A 16,672-nucleotide genomic window follows, 5' to 3' on the forward strand; every position below is an offset into this window, starting at 1 on the left:
GTCTCTGTTGAGATTCAGATAGGTCAATCTTTGTATGTTACTTGGCCCTTTTTCCTTGCAGTTTTTAATAGTTTTTCTTTGTTCTGTGCATTTACTGTTTTGATTATTATATGACAAGAGGATTTTCTTTTCTGGTCCCATTTGTTTGGTGTTCTATAGGCTTCTTGTACCTTTATGTCCATCTCTTTCTTTAGGTTGGGGAAGTTTTATATAATTTAGTTGAAAACGTTCTCAGGTTCTTTGACCTGGGAATCTTTGTCCTCCTCTATTTCAATTATTCTTAATTTGGCCTTTTCATTATGTTCTGAATTTCCTGGATGTTTTAGGTTGGATTATTTTATATTTTAAATTTTATTTGACAGTTGTGTCAATCTCTTCTACCATATCTTCTACACCTGAGATTCTCTCTTCTGTCTCTTGCATTCTTTTGGTGAGACTTACATCTGTAATTCCTGACTTCCCTCCTAGGTTTTCTATTTCCAGTTTGCCTCTGTTTGTGTTTTCTTTATTGTTTCTACTTCCACATTTTTATTAGATGTTTTCTTTATTTACAATATCAATTTTCCCAGGTTCCCCTCCAAAGAAAAAATAAAAATAAAATAAAATAAAATAAAACAAGAACTAAAACAATCCCTTATTCCCTTCCCCCTCCCCCTGCTCACCATCCCACCTTCTCCTGTTTACAGGCCCTGACATTACCCTACACTGGGGCATAGAACATTCATAGGTCCAAGGGCCTCTCTTCCCACTGATGACTGACTTGGCCATCCCCTGCTATACTCATGCTGCTGGAGCCATGAGTCCCCTCATGTGTACTCTTTGGTTAGAGTTTTAGTCCCTGGGAGCTCTGAGAGAGCTAACTAGTACCCTCTACTTCCATTTTTGTGTCTAGGGCTGCTTTATGCATTTCCTTCACCTGTTTGATTGTGTTTTCCTAAATTTCTTTAAGGGATTTATTTGCTTCCTCTTTAAGGGCCTCTACCTGTTTACCTGTGTTTTCCTATATTTCTTTCAATGAGCTATTTATATCCTCCTTAAAGGTCTCTATTAATCTTCATGCGATAGGATTTTATGTCAGCTGCCTATTTTTCAGGTGTGGTGGCGTATTCAGGGCTTGCTGTGGTCGGAGAACTGGGTTTTGATGATGCTCATGTATATTGGCTTCTGTTGCTTATGGTCTTCATCTTGCCTCTCACCATCTGGTTATCCCTGGTGTTTGCTGGCCTGGATGACTGTGTCTGTAGTCTGCTTTTTTTGTCCCTAAATTGCTTCAGGTCTCCAGGTAGGTCTGCTGCCTTGGCTGTAGCAGATGATCTTTGGGTCTTTCCAACTGGGGGGGTCTTCCGAGGGGAAGAGAAGATAAGATGCTCATCTGTTGCCTGCCCTTGTTGCAGTAGATCTCCTGGGCGGCCTCCAGACTGTTGGGTCTTCAGAGGAGTGGTTAGCTGTTCTCCATGGAGGCCTATGGATTGTGTTTTCTGTTTCTCTGTGTGCAGCAGACCTCCAGGGAGGCTTTCAGTCTGTTGGGTCAGTTGTCTTGCATGCCATGGAGCCTTCAGGAGGTCTTCAGACTGTGGTGTTTGTTGCCCAGTTGTCCTGTTTACAGAGGAATTCCTGGGATGCCTTCAACCTGTGGTTTCTTCAGGGAAGCAGACAAGTTGGTGATCAGTTTCTGAGTTGCCCTGTCTAGAAGAGGATCTCCTGGGATGCCTCAGGTTGTGGTATCAGTTACCCTGAGTGCAGTGGAATTCCTAGGATGTCTCTGGCTGTGATGTCAGATGCCCTGAGTCAGATAACTTGGGATGCCTCAAGGTGTGGTATCAAATGCTTTGAGTGCAACAGATCTTTTGGGATGCCTCAGGATGTGGTGTCTTCTGGAAGCAAACTAGCTAGCAGTCTGTCCCAGCAGAAAGGAAGAGCAGAAGGGGAGTGGTATTCAGCAAGTGGGGGTTTTGGGGTCATGGGTCCCTGAGTCCACTGGGCTCCCAGAGGCCGATGTGGGACTTTGGGATAGTTTTTACCAAAATGCTCTGAGTCCATGGATCTTCTGGGATGCCTCAGGATTTGATGTCGTCTGGGGAGTAGACTAGCTAGCAATCTCTCCCAGCAGACTTGGAGGAAAGGCCAGATTTCATTTCAAATTGAAACTCTCTACAGGAAATTGTGACACGTATCTATGAGTAACATAGCCTTGTTAGGATTATCTATTCACCTGACTTAGTCTTAGCTCTGGTAAGTGTTTTTTTCCCCCATTCTCTCTGCCTTGCAATCTATTAGATAACATTATTTTTAAATTTAATTTTACCTAATTTTAATTATCATTAATTTTTTTTTGTTCAGTCATTATCTCCCTCCTGGACTGCCATATGACAGTTCCTCATTCCATTCCTCCTCCCCCATCTCCAAGAGGATGATCCCTCACCCTCCCACCAGTTTTTCCCACTCCTTGGTACTCAAGTCTTTTGAGAGTTAGCTGCAACTTCTCTCACTGAAGCCAGACCAAGCAGTCCTCTGCTGTATATGTCTGTGTGTATGTGTGTGTGTTGGGGGGGTGTTCATATTAGCTAGAATTTGCTGCCTGGTTGGTGACTCAGTGTCTGAGAGACCAAAAACGTTCTTAAAGCTAGCTACCAATGTCTATTCCCTTTTCTGGCCATTTCCTCTTCTTGAAGTTGACACAGCTACTTTGGTACTGGAGTCCAGCAACCAAAAGCCCTCCTTTGTCTACCCTAATTGACATGCCCAACAAAATTAACCAAGTCATTCCAACATAGGGGTCCCTTTATTTTTCTTTCATAAACTGCCATCTGTTATGATCTGACTCCTCTCTATCCAGAGGCAGTATACCAACCTCACTCTCGTATCCCCTCAGGGTATTCAGGCACTGTTGTGTATGAAGCTAGACAGGAATGAACGAAGCTTTGTATGTTAGTCAGGATCTTGGTCAGCATGAGTACTATAGAAACAGCCTTCTCCAGAGACAGTTTTCAGTGAACTTGCTCTCTTTATTGGGGGTGAAGAAGGCTATAAATCTTGGGGAGTGAGGTGTGGTTTGGGTGGGTTAGTGTACATTATTGGCTGGTGCTGAGATTCTGGAATTGCTTAAATTGCATAAATAGGAATTCCAGGTACTTACTGGCCATGTCCTTACAGGAAGAGAGAAAGTTTAACCTGTAATCTGGTCACCAGGCTTCATGACCACCTTAAGAGTGGTGGACATGGGGGTAAAAAGGACTGTGTTGTAGGGAATGCAAGTTCAGAGCAGGAAGGAAGCAGTTCTACTCCTGTTTGTCTCAGGATGTGAAATTCAGTGTTTAGACATGTCTGGACTTCACTCTTTCTCTGGACTGTCTCTAGAAGTCACAGAACCTTCTGGGCCTCAACAATTCTTTGTTCCTTAGGGCAAATATCCCTTTCCTCTCTCTTTGTTTTTTTAATTTTTTCTCCCTTGTTCTCTGTCTCCTGTCTTTGTTATTTTTTGCCTTTGTTCTTCTTGGAGAACTTGGAGAACTTTTGTGCTGAGAACTTGGTCTTGGTGTGTCCTGAGACTTCCTATTTTTCAATAATTCTATAATGTTCATTCCCTATAAGGTTTAAATAAAACAGGGTATCATGTGTACAAACTTTAGAGTAGGATCTACAGATATGTTAGGAATGCTAATATTAAGGTACTGTCAGTTAGAAGCTACCAGATCTTCTATCTGACTGTGAACAGCTGAAAGGACTAGACAGAGTGGAAATCTTTACACTTCACTTTGTCAGTTTTATATGACAACCTAGCTCAAGAAGAAAGTCCCTTTGTAAGCTTCCAAATACTTAGGTTTAATTTGCATTAATGTATACATTAGGATTGGAGTATCAGTTGATTACTTGGGCTATTGAAGAATTACCAGCAAAAGTGGGGAACGACATAGAGAAAAGAGGCAGATAAAAAACAATAAATTTCTTCTTACCATCAAAGAGTTGCTCTACTGTCAGGTCAAAATGGCACAGTGATTAGATACCCATGTGGAATATTTGTTGACTGAAAGTGGCTTCTTTGAGATGTTGGTTCCCACTGTCACAGGGTGGCTTTATATAACACAAGTATCAAATATTCTCAAAGCAGAAACAGATCACATTTGTAGGACATATTTCTGATGAAAACACATGCACAGGTCATGTGTAGGTCTGATTAAGAAGTGAGAGGAAGCATGTAAAGTCAGAGATAAGAAAGTTTAAGATTTCTACGATCTTCCTTCTTCTGGAATAAGGTTGGCTCAGAATACCAATTTTCTTGTCAGCATTGATAAAAGTCTCCAATATTTAATGACAGCCCTTAGCAACCCATAACTCTCCTGTGTAAGATCACACTCAAACATTCACCAAATTTAAATCCCCTCATCAAATTTGTTCATTTATAAACTCCTGTCAAAATTTTTATAACCAAGAAAATTAGAATATTTGGATTTAAAAAAAATCCTAAATATTATCTGTGTAAAGTGTAGACCAATTATTCCAAAGCAACCACTAGTCAGCTATTAACTAACAGTAAAATCTGATACAAAGCATTTGTGGTAAATAAATTTCAACTTATTATTTTTCTTTAAAGTATTTCTGCTATTTTATATATAATAATTCCTTGAGAATTGTTATTTTTGTTTGTTCTTTACTAGATGTATTTCTGAATATTTTTGTGTCCTTCTAAATATTATTTAACATACATTTATTGCTTCATATCACACATTTTCTCTTATTTTTCAGTAGCTGCATACCTTTGCATGGAATATTAATTTAAAAACATAGAATGGAAGGGTTTCTCAACTCAACACTGAATTCCAAATTTACATATATGTGTGAGGCAACTGTTACCAGCAAAAGTGGGGAGTGACATAGAGAAAAAAAAGGCAGATAAAAAAACAATGAAATTCTTCAAAGAGTTCAAAATGCCATACATTCCCATATATATCTTAAATATGAAGCAGCTGTTATAACAGAGACAAGGTTTGCTTTCTACCATGCATGTCAAAATAGTTGTGATGGATTTGAGGATGGATGTGAGGCTTGTTGAGAAGGCTAGAGTATCAACAATTTTTGAAGTATTGGGATTGTTTCTACCTGCAAGCATAGATGAGACTTAACTGAGAATATGGGATTAAATTAAAAAGAGCTTCCATTCTGTTTTGACATTTAGCATATTTTTTGAGAGGGGGAGTTCTTTCTTTTAGTATATTCTGCAAGATGAATGGTTCATTAGAAAATTGAGGAATTTTTTTTCAAGTTTACCTTAGCATCTGTAAAAAGAAATCTTACTTTATCACTTGAATAGACTTATAATTTATATAATAAACCTTACCTACCAGGAGAGGTTTTGTTTATGTCTAATTGGAAAAAATCCACAGACTTTTTGACTGAGAAATTCAAATTGTAAACAAAGTGAGTTTATCAAAGGTTATTTTGTTAGTATTAAATGTACACTTCTAGAGGGGAAGGGGATGTCTGATTTTGATCCTGATTGAATGCCTGTTCCATAATATAAAACAGTGTCTTCTAGTGGCTCCCTAATTGAGTACCATTTTTTATTTCCAGATTTGAGGGAAATTCATCAAGGCTGTAATACATTCCTTCAGCAAAATCCTTAAACTTTACTAACATGCCAATGTTCAATGTTCCTGTATTCTGGGAAGGATTCCAAGCTGTGTGAGAGGAAGTGGCACACATAAACTCCCTGCTACCAATCAGATATTCTCTTGCAGACTATGATACCTTCAGATCCACAACTCATTCACACAGACACCACTGGGAACTCACTCAGACACCCATGATGCTAGCCAGAAGCCCATCACACAAACACTGCCTTTACTTGAACAGGCTTTATGATATAATGACATCTAGAATTGGCCCATTTGATTATTCTTTTCCATCTGCATAAGAAAAAGTTTTGGCATCTTTCTATATGTACAGTAGGAGTGTAGAAGAAAGACAGGATGTAGAAGAGTTGGACACATCCCTGTCACATGATGGTGGTTTAGTGGCACACTTTCTCATGTGTCAAAGTATGTATCTTCAAAGAAGCTTTAATTAACACTATAATACCAAAAGTCCCTGAGAAGGAGAAATAGAACAAATTTTACAGGTGGTCTGGTCAGTGGGGATGAAAATAGGATGAATCATGTGAGGTAGAATGAGGGAAAATGTTTTGGGAGAATGGGGGGTGCATTTAGGGAGCAATATGAAACCTTGTGCAGTGGAAACTCCCTGGAATCTACAACAGTAACCCTAGTTAATATTCCTAGTCATGAAGTACTGAGCCTGAACAGGGCATATTCTATAACAAGGCAAAGATTCCATTGTAAGTACTTGGACATCAATCCTGCCACAAGACCACTGAACTACAATTTGTCCTGCCAATACTTGTGGGAGTGGCCAATCAATGGCTAGTCCAACTTTCAGCCCATGTCAGAGAGGAATCCCATGCTGGACACTGCCTGGAGGACAAGGAACCAGAGTTTGGATAGCCCAGAGTTCTAAGATAGACCCAAACACCACTGGACCAAAATTCAATGAAATGACTCCGAATGATATTCTGCTATACTCACAGAATGGAACATAGTAGAATCATCATTGGAGAAGCTCTAGCCAGCAACTGATGAGAGCAGATGCAAACACTCACAGCCAAACATTAATTGAAACTCAGGAGTCCCTTGGAACTAGAGGAAGAAGATTGGTAGGAGCCAGAGGGATCAAAGATACCACAAGAACATGTTCCACAGGATCAACTAACCAGTGCTCATAAGAGCTCACAGCAACTGGAGCTACAATCAAGGAGCGTATATGCATCTGAGCTAGGTCCTCTGCACATATATTGTGGTTGTATACCTTGTAATTCTTATGTGATTTCTAACAGTGGAAGCAGGGGCTGTGTCTGACTCTTTTGTTTACTTTTAGGACTCCTTTCCTCCTATTGGGTTTGTCTTCTCTAGCCTTGATAAGAATATATGTGCCTAGTGCTATTGTAAGTTGTTATACCATATTTGGTTGATATCCAGGAAGCTGTCTCTTTTCTAAAGGAAAATGAAGGAGGAGTGGATCTTGTGGAAAGAGGCTATGGGGAAAGACATAATTGGAAAAGAAACCTGAGACTGAGTTGTAATATATGTGAGAAGAATAAAAATCCCATATATCATATACAGATTTCATTTTCCCAGTTATACATCATCAATATTTAATTTTATCACCATATTTATAATTTTGCATACATGATGATGCATATAATATACATAACATAATTAAAATATATATATATACATGAACAGAATGTGGATATATAATAACTTTTATACAAGACACACTATTATGAATGTTTTACCCACTAAGCATATGATTCTCAACCTTCTTAATGCTGTGACCCTTGAATATACTTCCTCATATTGTCATGACCCTCATAAATTATCTTTGTTGCTACTTCACAGCTGTAATTTTGCTACAGATATGTTTCCTAATACAAGTGTGGGTTTTCTGGTGATCTTAAGTGGCCAACAAGTTGTGAACCACTGGAAACCATGTTTTAATCCTCAAGTAAATTATTTTAAATGAAACGTGACTTATGTAAAAACCCGATGTCAATGTATTCAATTGATATCTCTGGGAGGGCTGCTCTCATTTGAAGAGAATCTCAGGAACAATGAATATGGAGGAGGGAGTAAGGTGATAGGAGACTGGGAGAAGTGGATTAATGGAGGGGAGACTGTAGTCAGGATATATTGCATGAAGAAGGAATATATTAAAACGAAAGAAAGAAAATAAAGTAAATAGAAGAAGCTTCCATGTTATAGGCTAGATGATGTGTATCTGTGAACACAGGGAAAACTCTCACAGATTCCTTTTTAGAGAGATGTAATTAACTCAATGTAGAATACCAATGCTCCCAATAAAACATCCTGGCACTGTGCTGTAGATGCAGGTACTTGTGTTGTCTTCTAGTAATCTTTTCTCTAAGAGAAAAAGCAAATGAGTAAATAATTAACTAAAGTACATCATTGCACAAAAAGTTCTTTAGTAACTGTATGACTCAAGTATAAATATTAAAAATGTCTGAGAGAGTGAAGCCAAATACTTTTCTCTGCTAGTGGCTGTGGCACAGGAAGTTGAAAGGAAGAGATATGATGGCAGGAACTCAAGTCCATTTGGCAGGATAGGTTAGAGAAGGACAGAATTGTCTCATGCAGTTCCCTAAAGCAGTCATCCCTGATGGTTTGGAGTAGAGGTTTTTGTTTGTTTGTTTGTTTGTTTGTTTTTGTTTTTGTTTTGTTTAAGACCATCTTTTTTAAAACATTTTTATTAGATATTCCCTTTATTTCCATTTCAAATGTTATCCCCTTTCATGGTTTCCCCTTCGAAAACTCCCCATCCTATCCCCTACCCCCTGCTCACTAATCTACCTACTTCTGCTTCACTGGCCCTGGCATCCCCCTACACCATGACATCAAGACTTCACAGGACCTAGGGTCTCTCCTCCCATTGATATCTGACAAGTTTTTGACTTTTCAAGTTAGGATGAACAAATTACAGCCCTGTTTACAAGAAAAATATAAATGTTCTTAAGATTGAGACAAACATTTATTTTTTCATAAAGCTTTGGAAAACAAAATAACTACTTTCAACTTGATTTAAATGATATTCACTTATTTAGAAAAAAAAATCAGTTAAGTTAAACCAAGGAACAGAAATGTGGATAAAATAAAGGGTTGACTGACTTGCTGACTGATTGATTCATGATAGATGGGATGATGATATATTTATTTACTTAGCCTGAGTAGCCTGTTATCCCCAGGTGACCTCCATTTCTCCTCCATTTCCCCTCTCATCTTCATAATACCTGCTGAGCCTGAACCATACATGTAAGCTTCTATTTCTCTACACGTCTTCTCCTCCAACTGAGTCCCTTGGAACAAGCCTGAACTGTCCTGAGCAGCCTACTATCCCAGGGAGCCTCAATTTTCTTTCCTACCAACTCTCCTACCTTCATCATACCTGTTGAGCCTGTTACCCTACACACCTTCAGATCCTGAAAAATACAACACAATGATACCAATTCAAGGCCTGTCACACCAGAACAATTGAGGATAATCCCCTACCCAATACCTACTACAACTAGAACATCCACGAGCCACAGTAATCCAGATGGCTAACCATCCTAGAAAGAACACAATCAACAAAAGCAAGGGCAATATGAAACCTTCAGAACACAACTACCCCATACAGCAAACCCTGAACATCCTAGCACAACCTAAACACAAGAAAATAATCTTAGATCCAATCTTATAAAGATGATGGAGGCCTTTAAAAAGGAAATAAATAAATCCCATAAAGAAATACAGGAAAATACAATTCAAATAGATGAGGGAAATAACTAAAACCGTACTAGACCTAAATGTGGAAATGGAAGCAATAAAAAAGCGCAAACTGAGTGAATCCTAGAGATGGAAAACCTAGGCATGAAAACAGGAACAACAGATGCTGGCATCACCAACAGAATACAGGAAATGTAAGACATAATCTCAGTTAATAAATGACACCATAGAAAAACGTGATACATCAAAGAAAATGTTAAAACTAAAAAAATTCCTGACAAAATCACCTAGGATAGCATGAAAGTACCTAACATAACAATTATAGGAATAGAAGAATATAATGAGTTCCAGCTCCGAGGCCAAGAAAATATTCTCAACAAAATCATAGAAGGAAACTTTCCAAACCTAAAGAAAGAGATGCCTATAAACATACTAGAAATCTATAGAACACCAATTAGACTGGACCATAAAAGAAAATCCTCCCACCCTTTAATAATCAAAGAACAAAATCTACAGAACAAAGAAAGAATATCAACATCAATGGAATCAGGTCCCCAATAAAAAGACACTTGATCATAGAAAGGATATGAAAAAAGTAAGAAACACATTTTAGCAATAAACATAGACATTACCTCAGAGTAAAGGGCTGGGATAAAATTTTCTCAGGAAACTGACCTAAGAAGTAAGCTGGAATAACCATTCTAATATATAATAAAATAGACTTCCAATGAAAATTAATCAAAAGAGGCAAGCAAGGACACTTCAAACCCATCAGAGAAAAAAAAATCTACCACAATGACATCTCAATTCTCAACATCTATGCCCCAAACATAAGGGAACCCACATGTGTAAAAGAAACATTGCTAAAGTTTATCTCCCACAGCGAACCCCACTAGCTAACAGTTGGAGACTTCAATACCCCACTCTCACCAATTGACAGGTCATCCAGACAAAAATCTAAATAGAGAAATTAGGAAACTAATAGACACAATCAACAAAATGAAACTAACACACATCTATATAATAATTTACTCAAACACAAAAGAATATACCTTCTTCTTAGCACCTCATGGATCCTTGCCCAAAATTGACCTTACAGTCAATCACAAAGCAAGGCTCGAGATATAAGAAAATTTAAATGGCGTCTTGTAACTTATCAGATCACCATGTATTAAAGCTGGGCTGCAATAACAAAAACAACAGAAGCCTACACATTCATGTAAATTGAATAACACTCTACTTAATGATCTCTGGGAGAGGGAAGAGAGAGAGAGAGAGAGAGAGAGAGAGAGAGAGAGAGAGAGAGAGAGAGAGAGAGAGAGAGAGAAATAAAAAGGAAGGAAATTAAAGACTTTGTAGAATTCAATGTAAATGAAAACACAGCATACCCAAAATTCTAGGTATTGAAAGTAATCCAAAAAGGAAAGTTCATAGCAGTAAGTGCCTTCATAAAGAAATTAGAGTTATCACACTAACAATTTAAAAGTACACCTGAAAACTCAAGGCAAACAGGAGTAATAGAAAGCATTGGGGATATGGAACCAAGGAAGGCTGATTGGGAACCTAGGGAGGGTGACTGGGGACTCTTGTGGAAGTATAAGAGGAAGGCTATTGTAGCCCCAAGGGGAGCTCCACCAGAAGAACAACATAATCAACTAACCTGGACACTTGAGGCTCTCAGAGACTAAGCCACCAACCAAAGAACACACCAGGCCTGGACCTTGGCCTCTGCACATACCTCCTCATGTTGGTCAGGAACAATTGAAACAGAGCTATCCCAAAAGCTGCCCATGTGATATGTTTTAATTGTTGGTCTGCCTTGCCTTGCCTTGCCTTATTTGGAAAGAAAGTACCTAGCCTCAGCGAGGAGATGTGCCAGGCTAGGGGAGTACCCAGGAGGGCCCCCATCTTCTCGGAGGAAAAGAGAAGTCAAGAATGGGGGAAGGATTGTGGGAAGATGTGACTGGAAGGTGGGCAGTGAGTGGGATGTAAAATTAATAAGTAAAAATATAAATAATTTTAAAAATAAATATTTAGTTATAATATGCCTTCATATATATTGATCATATACTGTAGCCTATACTTCTAATTGTGTAGTTCAAATATTTATATTATTCAAAGAGTACATGCTTTAATATTACCATATAAAAGGTTTATATTAGAATGATGACTTTTTGAGAAGCTGCTAAGTGCCTATTTTTTTAAAAGGAAGAGTTTATTTATTTATTTATTTATTTTGTTTTTTTTTGAGATGGTGTTTCTCTGTGTATCACTGACTGTCCTGGAACTCACTCTGTAGACCCGGCTGTCCTCAAACTCAGAAATCTGCCTGTCTCTGCCTCCCAAGTGCTGGCATTAAAGGCCTGTGCCACCACTACCTGGTCTAAGTGCCTATCTTCTGATAGAGATTTGTTGCAAGTGAGACCCAATGCAATTGCCTTTCTACTTTATACCATGTCCAAGTAAAAGACAAACTATTCCCTGAAAGAACCTGCTAAACACAAGATGCCTAACATATTATTCTACCCTTCCCCATGTCTCTGGTAAAGTAAAAGGCAATTTCATTATTAATGAGCCAATTTGGAGGTAGCATTCCTTCATACAATTATTCTGCCAAACTAATACAAACAATTATGAGGTAAGATAGAGAAGTTATTATTCAGTGAGGAGGAAATAGGATATGAGTCAATTATCTTTGAATGTAAGAAATCACCAAGAGAACTGTGACTGTTAATTGTAAGAACAAAGGGTCATGAACCATTTGCTCATAATTTAAAATGAGCTCATTCAACTTTGTCAAGGTAAAAGGGAACAAGTAACAAATAAACAAATTATATGAATTTTTTTGTGTTCATCTTTGACTTCATCCTTGAGTATCAAGACAGACAAAGTTTTGAGGTTGGAGAGATGAGTGATTAAAAAGGGGACACTGTGAAATAATCTACATAAAAATAAAAATATCTGTCTTGTCAGATAATTTGTCATAAACAAATGACACAAAGTAAACAAAACTTATAAAAACTTTTATTGGGATATAGACATTCTATAGAATTTACACTATAATATTAAAAGTTAAATACAGTATAGTCTAAAATATACAGTGCTCTTTTTCAAGAGGACTATATAAAGTAAACTCAGAAGTAATGAAACCTCCCATTTGTCATCTTTTTAGAAGGCTTTTAGATAAGTGCAGAGATACAAAGAGATTCTCCTTACTAAACCTCTGTTAACAGTCACTTTTTTTTCTCAAGGATTCAAAGATATTTTACAGGCATTTTCCTTTGCAAAAATTTAATCAGTAACTCTTACATCAAAAGGTTCTTCCATCTGGTTTTATATCTGTTTTATATTTCTGATAGCATCTTGTATATTTCCTCCTTCCCTGTGTATAGACAACCTATTTTATTAAGGTAGTTCCTCAGAGGTAATCCTTCTCTCTTTCTAGTGGGGAATAAAGTTTAAATCATCCACTGTCATCAAGGCCAACAGATCTTATGGAACTTCAAAAGCAATCATATACCTGAAGCACTAGGTACTAGAGTCAGAATAAAACCATAACTTTTTAAAAAGAATAACATTTTAACAATTTTACAGCTGTTGTTTGAGGTTTCCTTGTGGATAGTTGAGATCACACTCATTACTTAGACAATGTCATTCCTTGAAAACTTAAGAGTGACATTGTCCAGTGTGTTACCTGAGGTAGTGTATCAGTTTTGGGGAACTGTGCATTCTACTCAAAGTTTGCTCCTTAGTCTCTTCATGCATGAATGCTTCTATCCACATTTGCACTGGGGATTAAAGAAGTCCTTTCATTACCTTCCTTCCCTTACCCACTACCTGAAAGTTGATTACCAAAATGACTAACTGTGGTGCTTTCACATTTGTGCATATTGCATTCAGATTAATCTGTACTAGGAAACTGCTAACTTTTCTTGTTTTCATGTGTGATTTTACATATTTGATTATCATTCTTGGTTACATTTGACTTTTTTCCTTATTTCATTCACATGTTTTTATCTATCTAACAAAAGAATCTAATTTTTCAATGGTATTAAATGCACTTTTTGTCAACGTCTTATGCTATCCTGAGCACTAAAGAATCACATGATTAGAAATGTTCTTGGCTTTTCATGTCTAAATGCACTTGGTTTCCTGCCTACCTACACTAGTGACTCTAACCTGAGGAAGATATCAACAAGGCTGACTGAAGACCATCTTATGGACACCGAGGATGTGGGAATCCGTATCTTTCAGCCTGGACTCTGTAGAGGATGCTTCACTTATTGTGTTTAGTTTTTCTTTATGAAGGGTTCCTTATTTTTAGTTTTTTAAACAAGGTTTTGTTTTATCCCATGCTGATCACAAACCTACCTCTCTCTGCTTCCTTTGTGCTGAAGTTACAAGCAAGAACAGATCTAACCTCCACAGACTGCATTCATTCCCGAGCTTCAGACTCCAGACCTCCCCCATTGAGCTCAGCACTATTGTGAATATTAAATCAGTAATCATTATCACCATTAAGAATATTCTTAGCCTTTGAGTCTGCACATGGTAATCAAGAAAAATTTCATCTCTCAAAGTACTGTAAATATTTCAGTGCTCTATTAGATACTATAGAAATAAGAAAAAAATCTTAAACAACATCCAGTCCTTTAAGAAATTCATGATTTATAAATTGTAATAGTTTTATTTCTATGAACATTTAATTCTCTTTTTTTCTTAAGAATAATGCAGGAGCAGGAATTAGTGTGATATTAAAGAGATTTATTCTTTTTCTTTCACTCTTTTTCTTCTTCCATTATTATTTCTCTTCTTTCTTTATTTCCTATTCTCTCTTTTCTATTATTCATTTATTTTGATCTATCAATTTATCTACCTTCTATTCTATCATCTATGTATAACCATATTTATACCTATATATGTATATATCATATATATGTTATATATTATATAATACCCTTAAATATATCCTTTATTATCCAGAATTAATTGTTATCTCTGAGGCTTGCTGCTGAATAAACTCTGCCTGGCTACTTCAACTCAGCTGTTCTAATTTAAACTCTTCTCCAATCTGACTGATTCAAACTGGCGTCTCACTGAATTGCTATGCTCTGTCTCAAGCTAACTCTGGCAATTTGTTCTAATCTTCAGGTTTTTTCTTCTTCTCTGGCTCCTTTTGTCTTTCCCATGTGTAGCTATCTGCAACCTGTCTCTGTAAAACTCTCCAGGTAAAAACTACCTCTGGTACCCAGCCGATCGCGCTGGAGCAGGGCGGCCCCATCCACGTGGAGCACAACCGCCAATGCTGCCAGTTCTCCGTGCACCTCAACAGATGTCATGACAGGGCTGTCCTGCTCTATGAGAATGTGGGCAAGCGGATGGTGGACCTGCAACACACAGAAGTCCCAGATGCTTACCGTGGGCGTGGCATCGCCAAGCACCTGGCCAAGGCTGCTCTGGACTTCGTGGTGGAGGAAGACCTGAAGGCCCACCTCACCTGCTGGTACATCCAGAAGTATGTCAAGGAAAACCCCCTGCCACAGTACCTGGAACGCCTACAGCCATGACCCTGGCCACTGTGTGTAGGAGCGCACCCTGTGGGCTTTCTGTGTGGGCCTCAGCCAGCTCATGTGCTCTTAGGAACCTGCTCCCATGGGGACAGGCTCAGAGTTATTTTTGCAAGGACACTCGTCTGCAGCCTTCATCCTGGATTCTGGGGACCAGCTGCTGGCTGTGGATGTGTGAAAATCCAGAGTGGGATAAAGGGCAAGCCAAGCGGCCAAGACCCCCTTCCCACAGAGATCCTCCTGCTCTGCTGAGGTCCTCCTACCAGCTGCACATCCCCGCTGGCCTAGCTACTGGGTCCCTGCTCTGATCAGCAAGAGGGTGACATAGAATCCCTGCCACCACTTCCTGGCATTGTGTCCTTTCTGAAAGTGAGGAGGATGTTCCTGGAGCCAAGAAGAACAACAGGAGCCCTGTGTGCCAGCTCCCCAAGGTGGAGGTGCCAAGCCTTAGCCACTGCCAGTGCCAACCCTTTCTCTGTCTCAGACTTCCGTGCTCTGGCACAGGCAGTGTGGCAGTGGCAGAGAGCAGCAGATTCAGCTCTGGCCCAGGCCCACCTGTGAGCATGTACACCAACACATGAGGGCAAGAGACAGGGCAGGTGACAGGACGTCCTCCTCTCTTGGGTGCCCACACTGTTTGGCTTCTCTTGCAGGTTCTGCAAGAAAACAAGGTCCCTATCAGAGGGTTTGCCTTCCCACATGTTCACCTGCAGGAGTCGGAGGCTTAGTAGTGGTCTACTGAGCCGTCTGATACCCTCTCTGACCTTCAGCTGTACTTGCCCAGGGCCTTTCTTGTGGGTCACCGTGGAGATGGATGAGACGGTGGTATGCAAAGTCCATTTCGTTTCTTTTCTAGTACTCCTGGCTTCTGACCATCTCCCCATTGTTGTCTATGCTGCTCCAGACATCTGTGCACAGACACCTCCCCACTCTGCAGAAGTACTGAAATCTGGACAGATTAAGACCTCCTGGCTGGGAGGTCTTAAGCTCAGAACCCTTGGGCCTCACTCACCACTGCAGTCATGGGCACGGACCCTTACGGTCCCCACCCTCAGCATCTCCCTACCTCCTGTACCTCTGGCCCTTACCCAGTTCTTGATACTCCTCTTCCAGCCTCCTAGAGTTCCAGGATAACCCAACATACTTCTCACTACTGCCTCCCTTCTCTGCCACCTCGTTCTGTCTGACAGGGACTCTTCAGGGTCCAGAGAAACCCCTGGGCCTCTAAGAAGACATTGCTGAGTGCTCTGACAGCTGTAGTGGCAGCGTGTCCACAACACAGTACTTGAATGAGGGCCCTGAGTCATGTGGACCCAAGAGGAGTGGCTGGGCTTCCTCCGTGGGCTTGTCTCAAGATCCTTCAGGGTGGCCTGAGCATTCCTCACTGCCTTGGCAGCCTTAAAGTCCCACTGACTGTGCCCCGGAGGCTTCACAGCCTTGCGGTGTAGCAATAACTATATCTCTACCTCATCCTCCTGGCCAATACTGCCCAACTGGGCCACTCTGGTGCTATCCCATCTGCCTCCTCCGTCCCCCAACACCTGTTCCATGTCCTGAATCACTCCGGAACCTGTGGTTAGGCTCTAGACTTCATGTTCCTTCAGTAGGTCTGTGCTGTGCTCGGATCTCACCCTAGGGTTTCTCTTCCTTGCCCAGTCTACACAAGCAGTAACTCATGTGCCTTTCCTACTCTGAACCTGCCACCAGTAGTATCTGGGCCGAGGCTGGTCTTGGGACTTGCATCCCCTCACTTTTCTGACTTTTGAACACATT

General features: G+C 39.7%; 1 pseudogene; it reads left to right on the top strand.

The window, feature by feature from the left end:
• LOC116094692 overlaps positions 1-15,160 on the top strand; it is a 96,921-nt pseudogene extending 81,761 nt beyond the window's left edge.
• The last annotated feature ends 1,512 nt before the right edge of the window (positions 15,161-16,672 follow it).

The sequence above is a fragment of the Mastomys coucha genome, unplaced genomic scaffold (assembly GCF_008632895.1).
Source record: "Mastomys coucha isolate ucsf_1 unplaced genomic scaffold, UCSF_Mcou_1 pScaffold17, whole genome shotgun sequence".
NCBI lineage: Eukaryota > Metazoa > Chordata > Mammalia > Rodentia > Muridae > Mastomys > Mastomys coucha.